Below are 24,528 nucleotides of genomic sequence, written 5' to 3'. Positions count from 1 at the left end.
AAAGACTTATAAATTATTTACTCAATAATGAAGACCGCAGTTCATTTGGAAACAGAGACTGAGTTCATGTCTTTTAATTTGATGTCCATAGTTATTTGTTCAGAAGACCACAGGTGATGGGACTTCCCTGGTGGCGTAGTGATTAAGAATCCGCCTGCCAATGCAGGGGAGATGGGTTCGATCCCTGCTCTGGGAAGATCCCACATGCCACAGAGCAGCTAAGCCCGTGCGCCACAACTATTGAGCCTGCACTCTACAGCCCGCAAGCCACAACTACTGAGCCCACATGCCACAACTGTTGAAGCCTGCATGCCTAGAGCTCATGCTCTGCAACAAGAGAAGCCACCGCAATGAGAAGCCCACGCACAACAAAAGAGTAGCCCTCACTTGCCGCAACTAGAGAAAGCCTGCGTGCAGCAACGAGACCCAAAACAGCCAAATAAATAAACAGATAGATAGATAAATCTATTAAAAAAAAAAAGAAAACAACAGCTGATTTGCTGAAAAGAGTCATGCTTGCTGACAACTGCTTTGCTCAGAAAAATGCCCTGTGCTCCCATTTCAAATATTGCATCAGTAAAAAAGAAAGAAAACATTTCATTGAAAATTCCCTTGCGTTTTCTACTCAGTATTATGATTAATTTTCTTCAGAAAGAATGGGGTGTCACCAAAATTTCAAAAATATTTTCCAAATGTTCTTCATAATGCAAAGGCTAATTTTTCTGCAGATTTTATCATGAATAACGCAAGCTAACTTCCAAATGCATTTTTATGTAGTTTTGGGAGTATCTTCCTCTGCTTTTCATTACATTTTTCCAGTTTTTGCCAAACTGATTTTGAAATTAGAGAGGAAAATCCAGCTACTTCAAAATCAGTTAATGTCTGGCAATATGAGTCATGTAGGCAGGATCTGCAGTAGTTTAGGTTATAGATTGTCTCTTCATGGTGTGTTAACCATGTGTAAACTGGGTACTTGTATCTAGAACAAACATTTTAAGAAGGAAATAATGTGATTAATCTACCTTTTGTTTAAGTTTTTGAGAATCATTACTCTATCCTATTTTTCTTTTCCTCATTCCCGTCTCACCACCTGGAAGTGATTGATAATATTGTCTACTATCTGTTTTCAAGATCTTGAAATTGTAAAATTACAACTTTGTGCTTTTCTGTTTGAGCATAAATACTTCAGTAATTGATGGCATTTTGGTAGTTGTGAAAAATAACAGTCCTGTAACTAGTCTTGTCTTATTATAGTCTATCTGAGGGAATACAGTTAGAGAGTTTTGGATAATCCACAATATTTAAATTTAAATATTTAGTTATTTAATTTGTATAATTATATATTATTTATATTAATATTAAATTTAACTATTTAAATGCCTTCTCCCCAATTTATACCCAATTTATGACTTCTTCCTAATCTATAATGATGAAGAGGAAAGTTGGACTCAACCCCATGTATGTAGACATACAAAACAATTTGTAATATGTCTATATTGTGATCAGAGATTTGACTTATTTAATTTTGACCAAAATGACTAGGAAGTTATAAAAGTAGAAAGAGAAAAGTGACATCATTTCACCTCAGTTCATTGGTATCTGTGCATGTACGAATTAGGAGTGCATTTTTGTTTTGTTTTGTCTTGCTTGCCTTTTCTATATGCTGCATAATTGAGCAAGAAAGAGATTAAACCCTAGCTCTGAGTGTATCTAAGTTTCAAGTCATTTCAAATAAAATAAATTTTATTCAGTTATTTTCTTCAAATTCTTATGACAAAGCAAGTGGCCCCTGACAGTCCTATTGATGATGGGAAGACAACAAGGGAAAGAGAAGAAAACAGATGTTACAAAAGAAATTTCAAGGTCACTCAGGGAAGCTTACCTTTCCCATGTCTCACTCTCTCATTATACTTCTCAAATGGCACCTAAAATAACCAGATGATGAGCTAGGCTCAGGAATGAGCCCACTGAGTTCTCACCAAAGAAGACTTCTTAGGTCATGGACCCTGATGGGGATATTTCAAAGACTAAATCCCATCAGACTAAAGACTGCACCTTCCTATCAGCTCTGACTTTGCTACTCACATCATGGTCACTGCCACCCTTCTTGGAGAAAATATTTTATTAATTTTCAATTTGTTTTATTTTTTTATGACTAATAGAACATACCTAAAGTAAAAAAGAAATGATCAAGGATATGAGCATATAATTAATAAATGTAAAACTACAAGGGGCTACAGAATTTTTGAAAAGCCACTCATGTCTGGTTTGAAAATGACAGGTTAATATTGGACATTTCCCCATCTCTCAGAAATCATGCAGAAGCCACAGGGGAACAAATACCTGACATGCTAACATCTTTGATTAAACTAATAGACTTTTTTTTAAAATTGAACTATAGTTGATTTACAACGCTGTGTTAGTTTCAGGTGTACAGCAAAGTGATTCAGTTTTATTTACATATGTATGTATGTATATATATGTATGTATTTATATACATATATATGTATGTGTATATATATGTATACGTAAGAATATATATATTCTTTTTCAGATTCTTTTCTCTTACAGATTATTACAAGACATTGAGTACAATTCCCTGTGCCATACAGTAGGTCCTTGTTGTTTATCTATTTTATACATAGTAGTATGTATATGTTAATCCAAAACTCCTAATTTATCCCTCCCTCACCCCATTTCCCTTTTGGTAACCGTAAATTTGTTTTCTGTGTCTGTGAGTCTATTTCTGTTTTGTAAATAAGTTCATTTGTATCATTTTTTAAAATTAGAATCCACATATAAGTGATATCATGTGATATTTGTCTCTGTCTGGCTTACTTTATTTAGTATGGTAATCTCTGTGTCCATCCATGTTGCTGTAAATGGCATAATTTAATTCCTTTTTATGACTGAGTAATATTCCATTGTATGTATATACCACATCTTCTTTATCCATTCAAGGGATGGATAGGAACACAATGATAGTAGGAGACTTAAATACTTCACTTTCAATAATGGATGGAACAACAGATAGTAGATCAATAAGGAAATTGAACAGTACTGTAGATGACTGGACCTAACAGACATACACAAAACACTCCACCCAACAACAGCAGACTACACATTCTTCTCACGTACACATAGAATATTCTATGAAGCCATGAAAAAGCATGGAAGAAACTTAGATTTATATTTCTAAGTGAAAGAAGCCAATCTGAAAAGACTACATACTGTATTATTTCAACTATATGACACCTTGGAAAAGGCAAAACAATGGACACAATAAAAAATCAGTGGTTGCTAGGGGTTGGGGGGGAAGATGAATAGATGGAGCACGAAAAAGCTTTTAGGGCAGTGAAACTGTTCTGTGTGATACTATAAAGGTGGATGTGTATCATTATATATTTGTCAAAATCCATAGAATGCACAGTACCAAGAGTGAACCCTAATGTGAACTGTGGACTTCGGATGGTGACATGTCAATGTAGGTTCATTGACTGTAACAAACATACCACTCTGGTGTGCAGCGTTGGTAGTGGGGGAGGCTGTCTGGGGTAGGGGAGCAGGCAGAGATATGGTACGTGGGAGCTCTCAGTGCTTTCTGCTCAATTTTGCTGCAAATCTAAAACAGCTCTAAAAATTGAAGTAAATTAAAAATGATACATTTCTCTATAATAACATGCAAATATATCCAAAGTAGGATGTACTTGGGTATATACACATAGACATAAACAGTCTGGAAAGGTAAACTCTAAACTTTTCCTGCTATTAAAGTGGGGACATCTGGAGAATGAGTAGGGAGAGTACTTCCATCTTTTTACTTCATACATTTTTATAATTCTTGATGTTTCTATAGTATTTCTATATCACCTTTGTAATTATAAATGTAAGTCTGGAAAAAATTGAGTAACCATTGTTCAATGTAAACCACTGGAAAGTATAAATAAAAATAAATACAAGTCATCATTATTCCACTTTTCCATCCGGAAATAACCACTTTAAATACTCTGGCATATTTCTTCCCAGTGTTTTGTCTACTATGTCTGTCTGTGTGTATTTATGTGTATATGTGTACATTGAGGACATAATGTATATGCAATTTTGTATCAGTCTTTTTTTCACTTGATAGAATATTATAACATATCCTCAACACGTTCAGTATTCTGTAAAAAAACATTTTTAATAACAATGCACTATTTTATTCCTATTGATATGTTTTTATTTACTTAATCATTCCTTTATACTTGGAAATTTATGGTGTTTTGTTTGTTTGCTATCGTATCTAATTCTTAGTAGAGGAATACTGAGACAAAGAATTGAGCATTTGTAAGGCTCTTGGTTTATTTTGCCAAATTGCCTCCCTTAAAGGTACCAATTTATGCTTTCGTGAGTATTACATGAGAATGCCCATCTCAACATACCCCTTAACAAAATCTGAACATTTCTGTGGAGTTCGTCACATATGGAAGTCATGGCTGCAAATATTTAGAAAAATGGAGGAGAAAAGAGAGGGTAGATTCTTTTCCTGTGAAGGATCTCATGGCTTCAGCCCTATTAGCGTCAAAATCGATTCCACCCTTGCTCACAGATCCTCATGATTTCCTTAAAATATTGACTCCCATGTTCCTTATAATCATCGCATTATCTTGATGATATATCTTAAATCAGAGGACACTCAAGACCCAGATATGTCATGCTAGGGTTTTGAGGTTTTGTCTTTGGATTTCTTGGAACATTTTTCTTGCCTGTCACCAAGTTTTACTTGGTATTAAGCATTAATGTTAATAATATTCCTGGTCGCATTTGCTTTCGCATAAATAATAAAATAAAATTTAAAAGGTTGTCAGATGCAATCATCTCACTCCCAACTGAGTACCTGTAAATGAAGAAAAGTAACAATAACTATGACATAAAATCAGTGGGACAAGAGATGGTCCATGTCGAAACACTGGGCATAGCAAGCTAGCTTTTAGGGTTAGAGTTATATTTCTCACTTCCTGAGGTAGCTTCACAGTGACGTAAAGACCAGGGAAGCATCTGCTATAGAGAAATAAAGGAGCCTTTTGAGATCAGCCCATAAAAATCAGGCTGCCTTTTTTAGAGAGTCCAGAAGAGTTTCATGTTCGATAAAATTCCTTGTTTAGCCCCAAAGACTTGGAATCCATAAACCATTGAAATTCTCACCCTCTAAATGTGGACATGAAAATTCCACTGGGCATCTGCCCGCTCATCTCCATGGAGATGTTATGATTTACATCTGGTTACAGGCAAGCAGGGCTTTTGCATCAAGAGCTTGACCACAGTTTCACCCTTCTCCTAATCTCAATCATATTTCATGGCTGAACTCCAGGAACTTATTAATTTTGTTTTTTATTTTTCTTCTTCATCTCCCTTTTCAAATACAGGCTTTTACATACAAAAGAATTGATGTGGTCATTCAAATCTGCATCATTTTTAAAATCTTTTAATTGTGCATGTGAATTTGTGGTACGTGTGTCAGGGGGAGTGTGGTTGTACTGTTTGCAGCAAAATGAAGGATGTGTTGGTAACACCAAATGCCTAGATTACTTTGGTCTTCACTTACAAAGAGATTCTTCATTATGCTTCTTTTGCATGAACAGAAAATGTTGTCTGTCCTCTGCCAGTTCATAATGTGTTGCAGGCAAATACTAGAAGCCATTTCTTTTTTATTTGCTTGTTTCAACCCAAAGGCCCTATACTAAATGTTTCCTTTTGCTTGTTGAAAACTGTCATAAAAAATGTTCACTTACTCTCTCATTAGAGACAGTTAACTTTGGTTAACAATGTTGTAGGCACTGCTAGGTTGGGGAGTAAAAAGGGTGGCAGATAGAATTTAAAAGAAGACTATGTTTATAGGTGGTTTCTTTGTAAGTCGGTTTCTAGGTAAATAGGAAGGTAGATGCCATCCAGAGAGACCATGTAGACTCAGTGGATGAATAGTGGTTTTGCAGGACCCTGTGTCTGTTTCCCCATCATTATGCAAACACTGGGTGAGCAGCAGCATTTGACACAGGCTGCTGGAAGGGCCAGTGCATGCATGGGTGCCTGTCCTCTTGGCTTCCTATAGAAAAGAGATGCTTGGACTGGAGCACAGTTGGACACCCTGAGGATCTGGGCTTCAGCCTCTGACAACCTGAGCTTAGGTGCCAGCTGTTTAAAGGGGAGTTCTGGGAAATGCCAGCTGCTGTGATCTAGAGATCTTGGGACCCTCAGATCTGGGAGAAGTTGAGTTTGGGCATAGAAGGCTCCCACTTGCTGGCTGGTGAGTCTCGGGTACCAGCTAGCTGTTGTCAGTTAACTGAGAGATAACCCTGGGGTCATGAGAGAATCCTGTCTGTCTGCATACCCATCTCTGAATTGAAATCTTGTTGCTATCTTCTTGATGAACTATGAGTTGGTATAATAGCATACAACAGATAAATATGATTGCTTTTTAAAAAATTAGGCTTAGCTATGATTAAAGTAGAAGTCTGTGCCATGGCGTGTTGGTAAATGTTTAACAACTGGCTGGGGGTGGGGGGTATAAACAGAAAAGTTGTGATTTATGGATTTTGCCAGTTTCCTTGTCTAAAAACTCTGATTATGGCCAATTTCAAGCTGCTAAGTAGGATCACTGAGTATAAAATTGGGAAGAGACACACATAATCAGCTCCTGCAAGGTGGTGCTAGCCAGTACCCCATTGATGCCATGCATTAGCTGGGTCATTTTTCAGTGTGAGATATCATCAGCTTCAGCTAGTTATATCTTTATTCACTATGATCAACAAGCCAGGGCAATGTGTTTCCATTTGAATTTTGATGACTTATTTTTGGTGCCCAGCTGTGGGACAATATTTTATAGTTTAGCCTTTTAAAGATTCTACTTTTATAAACATTGAGAAAGGAACAAAATAATACCACTGAGAAGAAATGATTCTGTTCTGCCAACTGTGATAAATATCTTTACATGTGTTAGGATAGAATCATCCTATTTTAGTTGCACTAGGATCTTCATTTAAAAAGGAACGTGTAGGCTGAAACTTTTAGCTCTTATTTAACTACAGCATGTCTTTGAGTATTTTTCAGGCCACCTCTCTTTTCACTGCAAATCAGGTGAACTCTACGTAGGAGACAGAGTATAGAATTATGAAGGAGTGGATGTTAATCTAGTGTCTAATTTGAGAGCGGCACTTCGGAGGTCTCTACAAATCTCCTCTAATCGTAAAATCCCCAGAGAGAAAGATTACATAATTTATGTTATTCAGTTAGATTTAGCAGCTGTTGGCCTATTGGGTAGCAAGAGACCTTCGGGGAGAGAAGTTGAGCCAGGAAGGCTTCAGCTATGGCCTAATAACCCCAATCCTGGGCCTCTGGTGCCAGCTGACCTCTGGGAAAGAGAGCTTGCCATTTCTTTTAGCATCTGCTCCAGTGTCAACTCACACTGACCAGTCATTTTAGGGGTGTCTGTCTACTTGGGTGGCCTTGTCCTAATTTTTTTCTTATTTAGGGAATTTCCCTTTTTCCCTCCATTTCCTAACAGGGAAACCTCCCTTTATCCTTGCCCAACCTTCACTGACTTTTTGGAGACAGCTTAACCAACCTCCCTTATCGGTTCTCATTGAAATAGCCTCTCTCTGGATGGTGACTTATTTGCATGTAGAGCTGACAAATGGCTGTTTGATATTTGTATGTTGTAAGTATTCAGCCCGTAAGTGAGATATTTGAGGGACACAAGTGAGTCTGATTCCTTGGACTGTGACCTGTGTAGGCTAGACCTAGGCATCACTAGGGCTTGCAAGGAATCAACTAGTACCCCAAAGAGAAGGTGGATCAGAGTGAATGACACTCTACTTTAGCGAGTACCAGGAATTCATAAGATCTCTGCAAAGAGGAGGATCCTTTCCTAACTTTGAATTCAGAGTGAGAGCTAATGGTCTGGAAAGGCAGGGAGGACGCAAGGAATGAATTGCTGAGGTTCTGGTGGTATACCAGCTGCCAATATTTTCATGTTAACTTTTGCTCTGAGTTTTTCATCTGATGACTTCCAGGCCTGACCCCTGCCTTCTCAGCTGTGCTGAGCTGAGATTGCTCACTGCCTTTGCCTTTAGTTGCAGTATGTCAAGATCTTGTGCTCTAGTCGCAAGGTCCCTGGAGTCCTCTGAGCTAGCTGCAGAACTATAAAAAGTAAATGAAAGACAAAATTATAGGGAAACTCATCCTTAGACATGCCTCTTGCCCCACCCCGAGAAGGACTTACTTCACCTCTAGTCAGTGATCACATGTGAGAAAGAAAAAAAGGCAACAGTAAAAACTCCCAGTGCTGACAAGGGTCTTGCAGCACTTGCCCTGCTGATGCTGTCTCCACTTAAGAGTTCAGGAGAAATTCATGGTGGCAAAATGACCTTGCAAATCAAACATTATGTCCAATCTGAGGGATGACTGAGTGAGCGCTGGGAATGAGGTATCCATGTTCTAAACCCGTGAGAAAGTCAGTCAGTTGTGGTTTTGTTGAACACTTTGGTTTATTTCTCCCAAAGGAGCAAGAAAAACCCATCCCAGTGATCTTTACCCTCAAGCAGTTTCATTGCTTTTTATTAATTGAAGGCCACACACTTAAGTTCCTGGCCTCACTGAACTCAAATGGTCCAGCCATGGGACATATTTATCCAATATGGAAGAGTGGACATCTCGACAAGCCTTTCCAAGCTACAGTGGCAGGGAAACAACCAGAATTCAGACAATCTTGATAATCCAGGACCCCAGACAACCCTAGACAAATTGCATTCTCTGTGGCAGTTTTGCTGTCTCTCTCTCCCATCTGCGTCTCTCCAGAATCTTCCTTTTCTTATTTTACTTAGAGTTTACATGTGATAATTCTCAAAACCATATAAATTGAGATATAGATCATTCTTCTAGACAAGGTTATTCACACAAGGTTTCAGGAGCAATTTGAAGTTAAATATTAATTCTTTGCTGTGTATTAACATAAGAATGGAAGGGTGCCTTTTACTAATGTAAAAACTGCTACTTTTTTTGACAAACGTCAGCAACATATGCTCTCCTAGACTTCAAAGAAGGCATGAGCTTTATTTTCAGAGATGCTGCCCTGAATCCTTTTGGGAACAAAGGAGGGTATAAGTAAGTAGAATATTTCCAAGAATCATTAGTCCATCTCAGGAAAAGGGTGTGGTATGTCTGCAGAATTTCTTTCCTAATTCTACCCATTCTAGGTAGAACTTTTTGGTTGGAGTTACTTACAGAAATGCAGTCACTTTGTCCACATGGACATTTACTTGGTGCATGAATCCGGGTATGTGATGGAATTGGGTAGAGTGAAGTAAAACCATCTGAAGAGAGAACCAGAGAAAAGTAAAGGCAGGAAGGGGTGACTTGGATAAGAAATGGGAGAGGGTGGGTGTTGTCTGTGGAGGTTGACCGTCACGAAGAAAATGGTTGGAAATCAGGGAGAGCACTTTCCTCCTAGAGGATGAGTGACTATGAGAAAGTGGTACAGGCCTGAGATGAGACTCAGCCAGGGGCACCATTTGAAGTTTGACAAGCCTAGACTCTGAGCCACATGTGGTGTGGCTGTACCTTATATGGGGGGCCTCTGCTTCGTGCCCTCTAGGAAAGGGGTTTTTGTTTGAGAAACAGCTCACAGCATGCATGAAGCTCTGAAAACTCATAGAGGAGACTCACTAAATAGGATAAACAGAAAGCCCAGTCCCAAGGGCAGTCCACAGGAGGAAATCTTGCTTTTTCCTTGTTTGGTAGCAATAGAACTAACCAGAAGCTAAAAGACCAAGTTCCAGTATCTGCCTCTAGAGACTAAGTCTAGACTTTTTTTTTCCCCCAGAAACCATAGGTGAGAACCACACATTCTGTCTAATGTGGCTGTTGTTTCTAACTGAGGCCAGCTACGCTGAGCAAGCCTTTCCCGTCTAAGTGGTAAGAAAAAGAGTTTATATTATCATTGCTTGTCTTTTCTCGAATTTTAGGGACTTACATATTTATTAGTAAGCTTTAATATACTTCCATTGCCATTTAGAAAAATATGCTCTTAATATCTCAATCTTGTAGGTGTGGGGATTAGGAAGTTTTAATAATGTCACCTTCCAACCTAACGATATATCGCTAAGCCTCAAGTTTATTCCTTATAAAAAGGTTGGCATAAACAAAACAATTACAGAGTCTGTGCACCTCTGCCTGTCATCGTGCCAAGAGGAGCAAAGGGAAGAGGCAGTGAGAGTCCTGTAGTGGCATCCCTGTCCATTCCTAAGCAAACTACTAGCCCCATGCTGTGCTCCACTTTCTGTGTTCATGGTGTGGAGAAGAGCTTATCTCTCCTGTAGTATCTCTGGAGTTTATGAATAAGAAAAAGGGTAACAGAAGCACTCATTTAAAATTTTACATATTCTACCAAGTGGCCTTAGTCTTCCTCATGTATATTTGGTTTGCTGCATAGATTAGGAAAGTTATCTCTGATCTCTTTGACTTGTCTACAAACACTGTAAGTAAGTACATTTCTTTAGTGGGAGCTGAGTAAATATTATGGACTTACAAAATAGGAAAACATGTAATCATGGCTACAATTGCGGGTGAGACCTAAGTGTTGTTACAACTAGTATTTGCAGAGTGATTTATAATCTGTAAAGCACTTGTGTATCCTTGTTTGCATTATGCATTCAGGTTTCCTGAAGGGTACTCATTTTCATTTAATGCAATATTCCTAAGGGAAGCTTGAGAAAAACTTACTGCCCCTAATGAGATCCAACCACCCTTCTGGTTTCCTGTTACTCCATTCCAACAGTGACCGTGTCCAGAAAAGAGCTGGATTTTTATATCAGTCAGGAAAGACTAAGTTAGCTGCACGGTAACAAACCCCCAAGTCTCTGGTTATTAACAGCCAAGACTTATTCCTCACTTAATGCTTTGTGATCATCATGGGTCAACTGGGAGCTCTTCTCTACCTGCTAATTCTCAGGGGCACAGGCTCATGGCAGCTCCATACTGTGGAGCATCATCAGTCATGGTGGCAGCGGTTGGCATTGTGGAAATTCACACAGTGGCTCTTTAAGGCTTCCACCTGATATGACACATGTCGCTTCCACTCACTTTGTGACCCTGCCTGTCCTGGTACCTGTTGGTTTCATTGGCCACTTAGCCACCCCTCACTTCAAGGATCTGGGGACTCTAACTTTACCATAGAGTTGGAGGAGACTTACTAAATAGGATAAACAGAAAGACCAGTACCAAGGGCAATCCACAGGAGGAAATCTTGCTTATGAAACCGACTTTCATAAATAGGTCTTGTGGATAACCAGAGACTTCAGGGTTTGTTACATTGCAGCTAACCTTTCACAACTTCTCTACTCCTTACATTCTTAACTGGGCCAAGTTAACTACCTATGAAAGTTGCTGTGAGATTAAATCAAGTGTTACTTGTTTGGCCTACAGTATGCCTCAATGTATGTGAAATACAAACACAGATTCATAAGCGTGACTACCAAGGGTGTGGCAGTATATACAATGATAATAATGCTTAATATCCACATAGAAATTTATATCTTCCAGAATAGTTTTAATTTCATTAATCTCATGTAATCCTTAGTTAACCTTTGTGACATAAGTTAGAGCTAGCAAAGGGCCAAATGAAAAAGAAACTAGACTGAATTGAGACAGGTGTGACTGTCATGACTACCATAGATGGCTTCAAGGAGGTCAAGTGATCCTTGAGCCAATATTTGATGGAAGACATTCACTTCAGTTCAGAAATAACTACTGAATGCAAAGTGTGTATTGTACATCTACTGTGCAGCCCATGCTATGTCAAGCCTTGGAATGAGGGTTACAAGTGTTGTCACAGAGAAGCATGGGGTATCAGGCAGTAGAGTGGCATTTGCTTGGCTGGCTTAGTGTCCCACCCATCACTCATCAATGATATCACTTCTAGCAGCCAGTGCCTCGAAGGTTTAATGTTATCTCCTGTAGGAAGGTTGTTTTGCAATTTCAGCAAAAACTTTTCTTCATTGTGTTTCCAAAAATGTGAGTATGTCATTGCTAAGACAAGTTTAGGACAGTTCAAATGAAACTAAGAGACGCTGACTTTGAGTGAATATTTATGCTCATGGTTAATTACATGCACTTTCACATGAGACAGACCAGGGTTCCAGCCCCAGCTGCTTCTACATAAACTGTGTGATCCCAAGAAGGTTGTTTAACTTCAGTTTCCTCCTTGTGAAAGGGGACAAAAATAATACTTACCCTTTTAGTTTGTTTTGACAATTCAAATGTTACCTATTATACTAATTATTCCAATCTGGAACTTTAAAAATATATCAGTTTATTAAAATAACTAGCAAATATTAAGATGACATTTCTTTAGAGCAATTTATTAGGAGAGAGTTTTCTGTTCCTTTGCCCTGTTTCTAAAAACTTCTCCACAGCACATTTTCTCTCTCACATATTTCTCTAATATTTATCTTTGTTTCTTTCTGATTTGGGAAGAAAAATCAAGAAATCAAAAGATGCATCCCTTTGATTTCAGGGGTAAAATAAAGGAAACAGAAATGAAACCGCAGGGTCTTAGTTTAAAGAAAACCTTTGTTGCTGTTGTTATTTATGCTTTATTTTGATTTGCTCCTTTTAAAATAAGTTCAAAATCTCTTGTTTAACACAACCTTACCATGTATTTCAATTTTAGTTTTTCATTCTCCAGATTAGAAGCCCTTTATATGTATCTCCTAACTGGTACTACAAAGCTTCCCGCTCCTGGCTCCCAGACACTTGCTGAACATTTAATTGCTGAAATTCCTCTTTAGATTTGAGGACATCCATGAGTTTGGACTTCTTGCTTCTTTTGGTGCTTCTTCCTCCCCGACTTTTGCTGCTTTTTATGTAAACATTTCTAGGCTGCCTCACATGGATTCCTGTATGGTTTCCCCCTACAAACTTGTTTTGAACCTGAATACTTTCCATTTAGGACCGTTCCATGTTTCCTATCCCTCGGCCAATTTAGACCCAATGCCCTAGTGTTCTTTCCATTCCGTGAGTTGGGTGAAAGCTGACAGGAGGTGACTAATGGATGGGCAGCTCGCTTCAAACCATACTGTTGCAACACTGAGAGTGATATCTTGCAAAAAAATAAAAAATAAAATAACGAGCCTTCCATCTTGTGGGAACCCTCTCCTTTCTCTGGACCTCGTCCTGGGCAATGGAAACCCTCCCAGCAGACTGAGTCGGATAACACAGCAACTTCTCTATATGCTGTTTCCCGAGTTGGGTTCCCTCTGCCCGTTCCTAACAAAATGTCTTTCAGAGACTAGACGTTGCTCACTGCTCTGCCAGGCTCTGTGTGAATGATATTGTGCATGTGTGTGTATGTGTGTGTCTGTGTGATTTTAAGAAGGTAAAAAAAAGAAGGACCAGAGCCCTAATGGCAACTGGGTAAAGCTTAGTTTGGAGATGTATAAAGGGGTCAGAGGTGCTTTATTCCTTAGTTTTGCTTCTGAAGAGTCTCCTCCACGAGCATTTCATACTGAGTTTTGGAGATGATGCCATGTGCTAATGCCTTAGACCAAGCCTGAACTCCGTACTTCAAACCTTCCTCCTCAATGCTATGTGGATAGAACCAAAACTCAGTCTAATCCTCCCAGAAGCCAAAATGTTTGAGAAGATTCACTTTAGAATTGTTCATAGAAAAATGTGAAAGTAGGCCATAGTTTTATGTTAAAAATAAAATCTGCTACATTTTATTTGGGTACAAATGGGTCACAGTACTGTTTGTTTTTAACTGGCTCACCTTTGAAATAAAGATCAGCTCCATCAGAATACCAGCAAGTGTCTCCTTTAGGCTCTATAATTTCTTTTAGAATTTAGAAAACTATAAAGGATTCCCAAATTTCCCAAATAAAACTACTTGAGCTTTGAGTTCATTGCTAACTATTGAATCAACTGTGGAAGCAAGTCTTGGGGAAATATTAGAGACAAAATTTGGCAGATGAACTCATAGAAAATATGTGACTTGAAATTTATTCAGAAATTAGACAGAGAGAGAAAATATGTGGCATTCCTGTTGTCCTCCATTACCCCTCACTCATGGAGGTCCTAATAACCAAGCTCCACGCATCTCATGGGCATCCTTCTCAGGGCAGTTTGCCAGTGGTCCGGAGAGGACCACTAAACTTCAAGATAGGCCTGAATTGTTCAGCTGAAGACTTGAGGTAATTGTCTCCACAGCAGCTACTAGAAGTTTGTCCTGAAGTGACTTTATCTGCCTTTCCCAGGCCATTACATGGCTATCACAACCCATTTCCAGAAACTGGAGCCCCTGTGGCTCTGGGGCTCTATTTTAATTTCTCACATTTCTCTAATTCATCTTGATTGGGAAGGAGAATTTGGCATCATGGAAAATGAAATGAGAATATAATGTGTTCATGCTTTAAGTATCAAACTGGACACCCTGTCTCCCAGGAAGTCCACTGGGAATCTCCAAGTTTAGTTAAATGACTCTTATGATATAATTTCACTGTATCACTTAGCACAGTACATTGGAATAATTGGTCAGTCTATGTGCCTATCACATCTAGACTACATGGCCTTTGAAGGCAGGTAGGATTGTATTGTTAACCAGGGCCAAGCCAGATCTGAAGCTGTGCTCTCCTTAGAAATCAGGCCTGCTTAGAGAACAAAATGTCAGGCTCCTCAGCTATCTGTTTGCATAAGTGACCAAGAGGACCCTTGGGAAAGAACTTGCCCTAAGAAAAGAAGGAACTAAGATATACCCAGTTCATGCCAAGAACAGTGATGATTCTGAGCACTGTAACTGAACCATAGATTCTCAGCAACTCCAGGCTTTTGTTTGAGATTTAGGATAAATTTGAGTTAAAAAATAAAAGCAAGCTAAAACCACAAAGAGTTGTTTTACTGACATCTCTTAAGAATGTTGAGGGTTCCAGGTTTTGGTAACATGAGTGCTAGAATCTGGGCATGCCTCCTGTAATACTGGGTACTAGTAGTCTCTGTGCAGGCCTTAGGCACAGGTGGAGTTGGGGGACCCTGGCTCTGTTGCTCGGCTCTGGAGAGGAGGAGAAGAACAGACATCACATGGTAGCCCGGATGCTCAATACACAAAACACCTGCCAGTCACCTGTAAGGACTTCCAGAAATGTCTGGGAGGAATTCGAGAGATGTTTGAAGTTCCCCCAAAATGTTAGAGGTCAGAACCAGAGAAGTAGTGGTGTTTCCTCATGTTTATCTTTCGGGTAGGATGGCCTAGAAAATACAAATATTTTGTGGTCAGTTCTTTGGTGTCAAGGACAGCATCTTACACATAGAAGTTTAGAGTTTTTAATAGGTTAATTATTGGCAATAGGCATTATTATTTTTTTTTAATTTAAAGCTTTTCTTAACATCTTTATTGTAGTATAATTGCTTTACAATGGTGTGTTAGTTTCTGCTTTATAACAAAGTGAATCAGTTATACATATACATATGTCCCCATATCTCTTCCCTCTTGTGTCTCCCTCCCTCCCACCCAACCTATCCCACCCCTCTAGGTGGTCACAAAGCACCGAGCTGATCTCCCTGTGCTTTACGGCTGCTTCCCACTAGCTATCTATTTTACGTTTGGTAGTGTATATATATATCCATGCCGTTCTCTCGCTTTGTCACAGCTTACCCTTCCCCCTCCCCATATCCTCAAGTCCATTCTCTAGTAGGTCTGTGTCTTTATTCCTGCCTTACCCCTAGGTTCTTCATGACATTTTTTTTTTCTTAAATTCCATATATATGTGTTAGCATATAGTATTTGCTTTTCTCTTTCTGACTTACTTCACTCTGTATGACAGACTCTAGGTCTACCCACCTCATTACAAATAGCTCAATTTCCATTCCTTTTATGGCTGAGTAATATTCCATTGTATATATGTGCCACATATTCTTTATCCATTCATACGATGATGGACACTTAGGTTGTTTCCATCTCCGGGCTATTGTAAATAGAGCTGCAATGAACATTTTGGTACATGACTCTTTTTGAATTATGGTTTTCTCAGGGTATATGCCCAGTAGTGGGATTGTTGGGTCATATGGTAGTTCTATTTGTAGTTTTTTAAGGAACCTCCATACTGTTCTCCATAGTGGCTGTACCAATTCACATTCTCACCAGCAGTGCAAGAGGGTTCCCTTTTCTCCACACCCTCTCCAGCATTTACTGTTTCTAGATTTTTTGATGATGGCCATTCTGAGTGGTGTGAGATGATATCTCATTGTAGTTTTGATTTGCATTTCTCTAATGATTAATGATGTTGAGCATTCTTTCATGTGTTTGTTGGCAATCTGTATATCTTCTTTGGAGAAATGTCTATGTAGGTCTTCTGCCCATTTTTGGATTGGGTTGTTTGTTTTTTTGTTAGTAAGCTGCATGAGCTGCTTATAAATTTTGGAGATTAATCCCTTATCAGTTGCTTCATTTGCAAATATTTTCTCCCATTCTGAGGGTTGTCTTTTGGTCTTGTTTATGGTTTCCTTTGCTATGCAAAAGCTTTGAAGTTTCATTAGGTCCCATTTGTTTATTTTTGTTTTTATTTCCATTTCTCTAGGAGGTGGGTCAAAAAGGATCTTGCTGTGATTTATGACATAGAGTGTTCTGCCTGTGTTTTCCTCTAAGAGTTTGATAGTTTCTGGCCTTACATTTAGGTCTTTAATCCATTTTGAGCTTATTTTTGTGTATGGTGTTAGGGACTGATCTAATCTCATGCTTTTACATGTACCTGTCCAGTTTTCCCAGCACCACTTATTGAAGAGGCTGTCCTTTCTCCACTGTACATTCCTGCCTCCTTTATCAAAGATAAGGTGACCATATGTGCGTGGGTTTATCTCTGGGCTTTCTATCCTGTTCCATTGATCTATCTTTCTGTTTTTGTGCCAGTACCATACTGTCTTGATAACTGTAGCTTTGTAGTATAGTCTGAAGTCAGGGAGCCTGATTCCTCCAGCTCCGTTTTCCATTCTCAAGATTGCTTTGGCTGTTCGGGGTCTTTTGTGTTTCCATACAAATTGTCAAATTTTTTGTTCTAGTTCTGTGAAAAATGCCAGTGGTAGTTTGATAGGGATTGCATTGAATCTGTAGATTGCTTTGGGTAGTAGAGTCGTTTTCACAATATTGATTCTTCCAATCCAAGAACATGGTATATCTCTCCATCTATTTGTATCAACTTTAATTTCTTTCATCAGTGTCTTATAGTTTTCTGAGTACAGGTCTTTTACCTCCTTAGGTAGGTTTATTCCTAGGTATTTTATTCTTTCTGCTGCAGTGGTAAATGGGAGTGTTTTATTGACTTCACTTTCAGATTTTTCATCATTAGTGTATAGGAATGCCAGAGATTTCTGTGCATTAATATTGTATCCTGGTACTTTACCAAATTCATTGATCAGCTCTAGTAGTTTTCTGGTAGCATCTTTAGCATTCTCTCTATATAGTACCATGTCATCTGCAAACAGTGACAATTTTACTTCTTCTTTTCCAATTTGGATTCCTTTTATTTCCTTTTTTTCTCTGATTGCTGTGGCTAAAACGTCCAAAACTATGTTGAATAATAGTGCTGAAAGTGGGCAACCTTGTCTTGTTGCTGATCTTAGTGGAAATGGTTTCACCTTTTCACCATTGAGGACGATGTTGGCTGTGGGTTTGTCATATATGGCCTTTATTATGTTGAGGAAAGTTCCCTGTATGCCTACTTTCTGCAGGGTTTTTATCATAAATGGGTGTTGAATTTTGTCAAAAGCTTTCTCTGCATCTATTGAGATGATCATATGGTTTTTCTCCTTCAATTTGTTAATATGGTTTATCATGTTGATGGAGTTGCGTACATTGAAGAATCCTTGCATTCCTGGAATAAACCCCACTTGATCATGCTGTATGATCCTTTTTTTTCTTTTTTTATAAATTTATTTTATTTATTTACTTTTGGCTGTGTTGGGTCTTTGTTGCGGTGCACAGGCTTCTCATTGCGGTGGCTTCTCTTGTTGCGGAGCATGGGCTCTAGGCATGTGGACTTCAGTAGTTGTGGCTCGCGGGCTCTAGAGTGCAGGCTCAGTAGTTGTGGTGCATGGGCTTAGTTGCTCCGTGGCATGTGGGATATTCCCGGACCAGGGCTCGAACCCGTGTCCCCTGCATTGGCAGGCAGATTCTTAACCACTGCGCCACCAGGGAAGCCCATATGATCCTTTCAATGTGCTTTTGGATTCTGTTTGCTAGTATTTTGTTGAGGATTTTTGCATCTATATTCATCAGTGATACTGGCCTGTAGTTTTCTTTCTTTGTGACATCCTTGTCTGGTTTTGGTATCAAGGTGATGGTGGCCTCGTAGAATGAGTTTGGGAGTGTTCCTCCCTCTGCTATATTTTGCAAGAGTTTGAGAAGGATAGGTGTTAGCTCTTCTCTAAATGTTTGATCGAATTCTCCTGTGAAGCCATCTGGTCCTGGGCTTTTGTCTGTTGGAAGATTTTTAATCACAGTTTCAATTTCAGTGCTTGTGATTGGTCTGTTCATATTTTCTATTTCTTCCTGATTCAGTCTTGGCAGGTTGTGCATTTCTAAGAATTTGTCCATTTCTTCCACGTTGTCCATTTTATTGGCATAGGGTTGCTTGAAGTAACCTCTCATGATCTTTTGTATTTCTGCAGTGTCAGTTGTTACTTCTCGTTTTTCATTTCTAATTCTATTGATTTGAGTCTCCTCCCTTTTTTTCTTGATGAGTCTGGCTAATGGTTTATCAATTTTGTTTATCTTCTCAAAGAACCAGCTTTTAGTTTTATTGATCTTTGCTATTGTTTCCTTCATTTCTTTTTCTTTTATTTCTGATCTGATTTTTATGATTTCTTTCCTTCTGCTAACTTTGGGGTTTTTTTGTTCTTCTTTCTCTAATTGTTCTAGGTGCAAGGTTAAGTTGTTTATTCGAGACGTTTCCTGTTTCTTAAGGTAGGATTGTATTGCTATAAACTTACCTCTTAGAACTGCTTTTGCTGCATCCCATAGGTTTTGGGTCGTCGTGTCTCCATTGTCATTTGTTTCTAGGTATTTTTTTAGTTCCTCTTTGATATCTTCAGTGATCACTTCGTTATTAAGTAGTGTATTGTTTAGCCTCCATATGTTTGTATTTTTGACAGATCTTTTCCTTTAATTGTTACCTAGTCTCCTAGCCTTGTGGTCGGAAAAGATACTTGATACAATTTCAATTTTCTTAAATTTACCAAAGCTTGATTTGTGACCAAAGATATGATCTATCCTGGAGAAAGTTCCATGAGTGCTTGAGAAAAATGTGTATTCTGTTGTTTTTGGATGGAATGTCCTATAAATATCAATTAAGTCCATCTTGTTTAATGTATCATTTAAAGCTTGTGTTTCCTTATTTATTTTCATTTTGGATGATCTGTCCATTGGTGAAAGTGGGGTGTTAAAGTCCCCTACTATGAATGTGTTACAGTCGATTTCCCCTTTTATGACTGTTAGTATTTGCCTTATGTATTGTGGTGCTCCTATGTTGGGTGCATAAATATTTACAATTGTTATATCTTCTTCTTGGATCGATCCCTTGATCATTATGTAGTGTCCTTCTTTGTCTCTTCTAATAATCTTTATTTTAAAGTCTATTTTGTCTGATATGAGAATTGCTACTCCAGCTTTCTTTTGGTTTCCGTTTGCATGGAATATCTTTTCCCATCCCCTTACTTTCAGTCTGTATGTGTCTCTAGGTCTGAAGTGGGTCTCTTGTAGACAGCAAATATATGGGTCTTGTTTTTGTATCCATTCAGCCAATCTGTATCTTTTGGTGGGAGCATGTAGTCCATTTACATTTAAGGTAATTATCGATATGTATATTCCTATTCCCATTTTCTTAATTGTTTTGGGTTCGTTATTGTAGGTCTTTTCCTTCTCTTATGTTTCTTGCCTAGAGCAGTTCCTTTAGCAGTTGTTGTAAAGCTGGTTTGGTGGTGCTGAACTCTCTCAGCTTTTGCTTGTCTGTAAAGGTTTTAATTTCTCCATCAAATCTGAGTGAGATCCTTGCTGGGTAGAGTAATCTTGGTTGCAGGTTTTTCTCCTTCTTCACTTTAAATATGTACTGTCAGTCCCTCTGGCTTGCAGAGCTTCTGCTGAAAGATCAGCTGTTAACCTTATGGGGATTCCCTTGTGTGTTATTTGTTGTTTTTCCCTTGCTGCTTTTAATATGTTTTCTTTGTATTTAAATTTTGACAGTGTGATTAATATGTATCTTGGCATATTTCTCCTTGGATTTATCCTGTGTGGGACTCTCTGTGCTGCCTGGACTTGATTAACTATTTCCTTTCCCATGTTAGGGAAATTTTCAACTATAATCTCTTCTAATATTTTTCAGTCCCTTTCTTTTTCTCTTCTTCTTCTGGAACTCCTATAATTCAAATGTTGGTGTGTTTAATGTTGTCCCAGATGTCTCTGAGACTGTCCTCAGTTCTTTTCATTCTTTTTCCTTTATTCTGCTCTGCAGTAGTTATTTCCACTATTTTATCTTCCAGGTCACTTATCCATTCTTCTGCCTCAGTTATTCTGCTATTTATCCCATCTAGAGTATTTTTCATTTTATTTATTGTGTTGTTCATCGTTGTTTGTTTCATCTTTAGTTCTTCTAGGTCCTTGTTAAATGTTTCTTGCATTTTGTCTATTCTATTTCCAAGATTTTGGATCATCTTTACTATCATTATTCTGAATTCTTTTTCAGGTAGAATGCCTATTTCCTCTTCATTTGTTAGGTCTGGTGGGTTTTTATCTTGCTCCTTCATCTGCTGTGTGTTTTGCTGTCTTCTCATTTTGCTTAACTTACTGTGTTTGGGGTCTCCTTTTTGCAGGCTACAGGTTCGTAGTTCCCATTGTTTTTGGTGTCTGTCCGCAGTGGCTAAGGTTGCTTCAGTGGGTTGTGTAGGCTTCCTGGTGGAGGGGACTAGTGCCTGTGTTGTGGATGAGGCTGGGTCTTGTCTTTCTGGTGGGCAGGTCCACGTCTGGTGGTGTGTTTTGGGGTGTCTGTGGACTTATTATGATTTTAGGCAGCCTCTCTACTATTGGGTGGGGATGTGTTCCTGTTTTGCTAGTTGTTTGGCATAGGGTGTCCAGCACTGTAGCCTGCTCATCGTTGAGTGAAGCTGGGTGCTGGTGTTGAGATGGAGATCTCTGGGATATTTTCGCCATTTGATATTATGTAGAGCTGGGAGGTCTCTTGTGTCCTGAAGTTGGCTCTCCCACCTCAGAGGCACAGCACTGACTCCTGGCTGCAGCACCAAGAGCCTTTCGTCCACATGGCTCAGAATAAAAGGGAGAAAAAGTAGAAAGAAAGAATTAGTAGAAGCAGAAAGAAAGAAAGAAAGAAAGGAGAGAGGGAGGGAGGAAGGAAGGAAGGAAGGAGGGAAGGAAGGAAAAAAGAAAGAAGATAAAGTAAAATAAAATAAAGTAAGAAAATAAAATAAAGTTATTAAAATAAAAAATAATTAAGAAGAAGAAAAAAATTAAAAAAAAAACACGGATAGAACCCTAGGATCAATGGTGGAAGGAAAGCTATACAGACAAAATCTCACACAGAAGCATACACATACACACTCACAAAAAGAGGAAAGGGGGAAAAAACCATAAATCTTGCTCTCAAAGTGCACCTCCTAAATCTGGGGTGATTCGTTGTCTATTCATGTATTCCACAGATGCAGGGTACATCAAGTTGATTGTGGAGCTTTAATCCGCTTCTTCTGAGGCTGCTGGGAGAGATTTCCCTTTCCCTTCTTTGTTCTCACAGCTCCCGGGGCTCAGCTTTGGATTTGGCCCCGCCTCTGTGTGTAGGTCGCCGGAGGGCGTCTGTTTTTCGCTCAGACAGGACGGGGTTAAAGGAGCAGCTGCTTCGAGGACTCTGGCTCACTCAGGCCGGGGGGGGGGGGGGGGGGGGGGGGGGGGGGGGGGGGGGGAGGGGCACGGAGTGCGGGGCGGGCCTGCGTCGGCAGAGGCCGGCGTGACGTTGCACCAGCCTGAGGTGCGACGTGCGTTCTCCCAGGGAAGTTGTCCCTGGATCCCGGGACCTTGGCAGTGGCTGGCTGCACAGGCTCCCAGGAGGGGAGGTGTGGATAGTGACCTGTGCTCACACACAGGCTTCTTGGTGGTGGCAGCAGCATCCTTAACGTCTCATTCCCATCTCTGGGGTCCGCGTTTTTAGCCGCGGTTCATGCCAGTCTCTGGAACTCCTTTAAGCAGCGCTCTTAATCCCCTCTCCTTGCGCACCAGGAAACAAAGAGGGAAGAAAAAGTCTCTTGCCTCTTCGGCAGCTCCAGACTTTTTCCTGGACTCCCTCCCGGCTAGCCGTGGCGCACTAACCCCTTCAGGCTGTGTTCACGCCGCCAACCCCAGTCCTCTCCCTGTGGTCTGACCGAAGCCCTAGCCTCAGCTCCCAGCCCCGCTCGCCCCGGCGGGTGAGCAGACAAGCCTCTTGGGCTGGTGAGTGCCGGTAGGCACCGATCCTCTGTGCGGGAATCTCTCCTCTTTGCCCTCCGCACCCCTGTTGCTGTGCTCTCCTGCGCGGCTCCGAAACTTTCCCCCTCTGCCTCCCGCAGTCTCCGCCCGCGAAGGGGCTTCCTAGTGTATGGAAACCTTTTCTCCTTCACAGCTCCCTCCCAGTGATGCAGGTCCCGTCCCTATCCTTTTGTCTCTGTTTATTTTCTTTTCTTTTGCCCTGCCCAGGTACGTGGGGACTTTCTTGCCTTTTGGGAGGTCTGAGGTCTTCTGCCAACGTTCAGTGGGTGTTCAGTAGGAGTTGTTCCACGTGTAGTTGTTTTTCTGGTGCATGTGTGGGGAGGAAGGTGATTTCCGTGTCTTCTTACTCTTCCGCCATCTTCCCCTCGTTCCTCTAAAGCATTTTAACAACTCCTGCTCCAGCTAAACGCCTACCGGCAATAGGCATTATTATGTAAAGCTTTTGTTACTGCTTTCCATTTTGAATAAAGACAACTTACTTTATTTCCAGAGTGATTTCTCTCATGCTCTAGGCAAAGGGATCATGAATATGCATTATGCTCACATTGGGAATATTCTTGGGAGTCAAGACTGCATGACGACTCCGTCAGAAATCCCATTTTCAGAAAGTACATGAAGATTTTCATAAACCTCTACTGTCAACAAGGAAACATCGTTTATTCATAATGTTGGCAAGTGAAATCATTATTTTCATTAAACTACCTCTTTGAATACAGGAACATTTCTGTGCTTGGAACAATCTCACATTACTTTTCAAGGGTTAACTGTAGCAGAGTGACTCCTCTCATTTTCTGAAGAACTTTGGGTTCTGAAGGTTAAAATACATAGAGATGGTATACTTCCATGTTTTAACCTGACCTTGACTGAGAAGAATGAAGGAAAAACTTTTACGATTATAAACAAATGTTGGAGTTGTATGATGGTTTGTGGCTTCTTGGGTCTGGCCAACTCTCAGATTCTGCTGAAGTTTACTCTGCAAAATGTCAGATGGTTCAGTCTTCTCTCATAGGGAAGCATTCATTGCAAGGTACTGTCATTAAAGGAGTTATTTAATAGTAACCCCTCTAGTTTAAATAATTTATCATATTCATTTCTTTTACATGCCTAATCTCAATTTGACTGGTTAAAATCTTAGTGATCTGTCTTAGCCCTCATACATCTTTGGCTGGGATTCATTGATTTTCTAATGTGCAGACATTTCAGATTTGGATAATGTTTTCTGAGATCCCGTTAAATTTATCTAATTGGTTTAAACACACAAGTTACAAAAGCTATACGTAGTGTACTCAGTAATCATTACATTGCACGTTCTTAATTAGTCTGTAAATTAATGCATGAGGGCTGTCTCTCCAGCTAGCTTATAGTGACATTGTCACATTTTCTATTCCCTCTGGATCGGCATACACTCTGTACCTAACAGGGTCAATAAATTGAGCAGATTGTGTATATCCTTGGCTTTAGGCTTGGGATGTCCCTTGTTGCTGCAAACAGTATAGGGTAGGTCCAGAGTCAGATTCCCCCAGCACTTTATGACATTTGCCACTGAAGCTGGTAAACTTCTACAAGATTAAGGTCTTAAAAAGAATAAGCTCTTTCAAATGAGAAGACATACTCATTTGTTACGATTTTTGCTAAAGGGCAAATGAGAGTTTCAACTAGAGTTTTCTTGGTGTGATCATTCTGAAAATGAATCCATTCAGTTGATATCTTTCAGTTATAAAGTTCAATTTTTTTCACTTATCTTTCAATTGAATTTCTCACTGTTTCCCAGAGAGACTATGGAACTGAAAGGACAAGGCCATTAGAACCATTTGGTCTAGAACCATCTGGTCTAGAGTCATCATTTCTCTCATTAAAGAGGTCCAGGAGGATATATTGAAACCCAGTGGAGGTAAAGCAACACCAGAAAGAGTAATAAAGTTATATTTTAACTAATGCCTGTAATTTTATTGTGTGCATTATCCTAAGACAAGTTTATATTCCTAAAT

The 24,528-nt window shown here is 39.5% G+C and overlaps 1 protein-coding gene across 7 annotated transcripts in view; it reads left to right on the top strand.

Annotated features, from left to right (window-relative positions):
• RASGRP1 (RAS guanyl releasing protein 1) overlaps positions 1-24,528 on the top strand; it is a 1,027,205-nt gene that overhangs the window by 397,399 nt on the left and 605,278 nt on the right. For 5 of the 7 annotated variants that reach the window (XM_073800719.1, XM_073800720.1, XM_073800723.1 and 2 more), the window contains one exon: positions 9,857-9,948. The exons of the other annotated variants lie outside the window; for them this stretch is intronic. The gene's annotated coding sequence lies outside the window, so the exon portion shown is untranslated. The remainder of the gene's footprint in view (positions 1-9,856; positions 9,949-24,528) is intronic. 7 annotated transcript variants of the gene reach the window in all.

The sequence above is a fragment of the Tursiops truncatus genome, chromosome 2 (genome assembly GCF_011762595.2).
Source record: "Tursiops truncatus isolate mTurTru1 chromosome 2, mTurTru1.mat.Y, whole genome shotgun sequence".
Classification (NCBI taxonomy): domain Eukaryota; kingdom Metazoa; phylum Chordata; class Mammalia; order Artiodactyla; family Delphinidae; genus Tursiops; species Tursiops truncatus.
The sequence above is the reverse complement of the archived record's forward strand: the minus strand, read 5'-3'. Positions and strand labels throughout refer to the sequence as shown.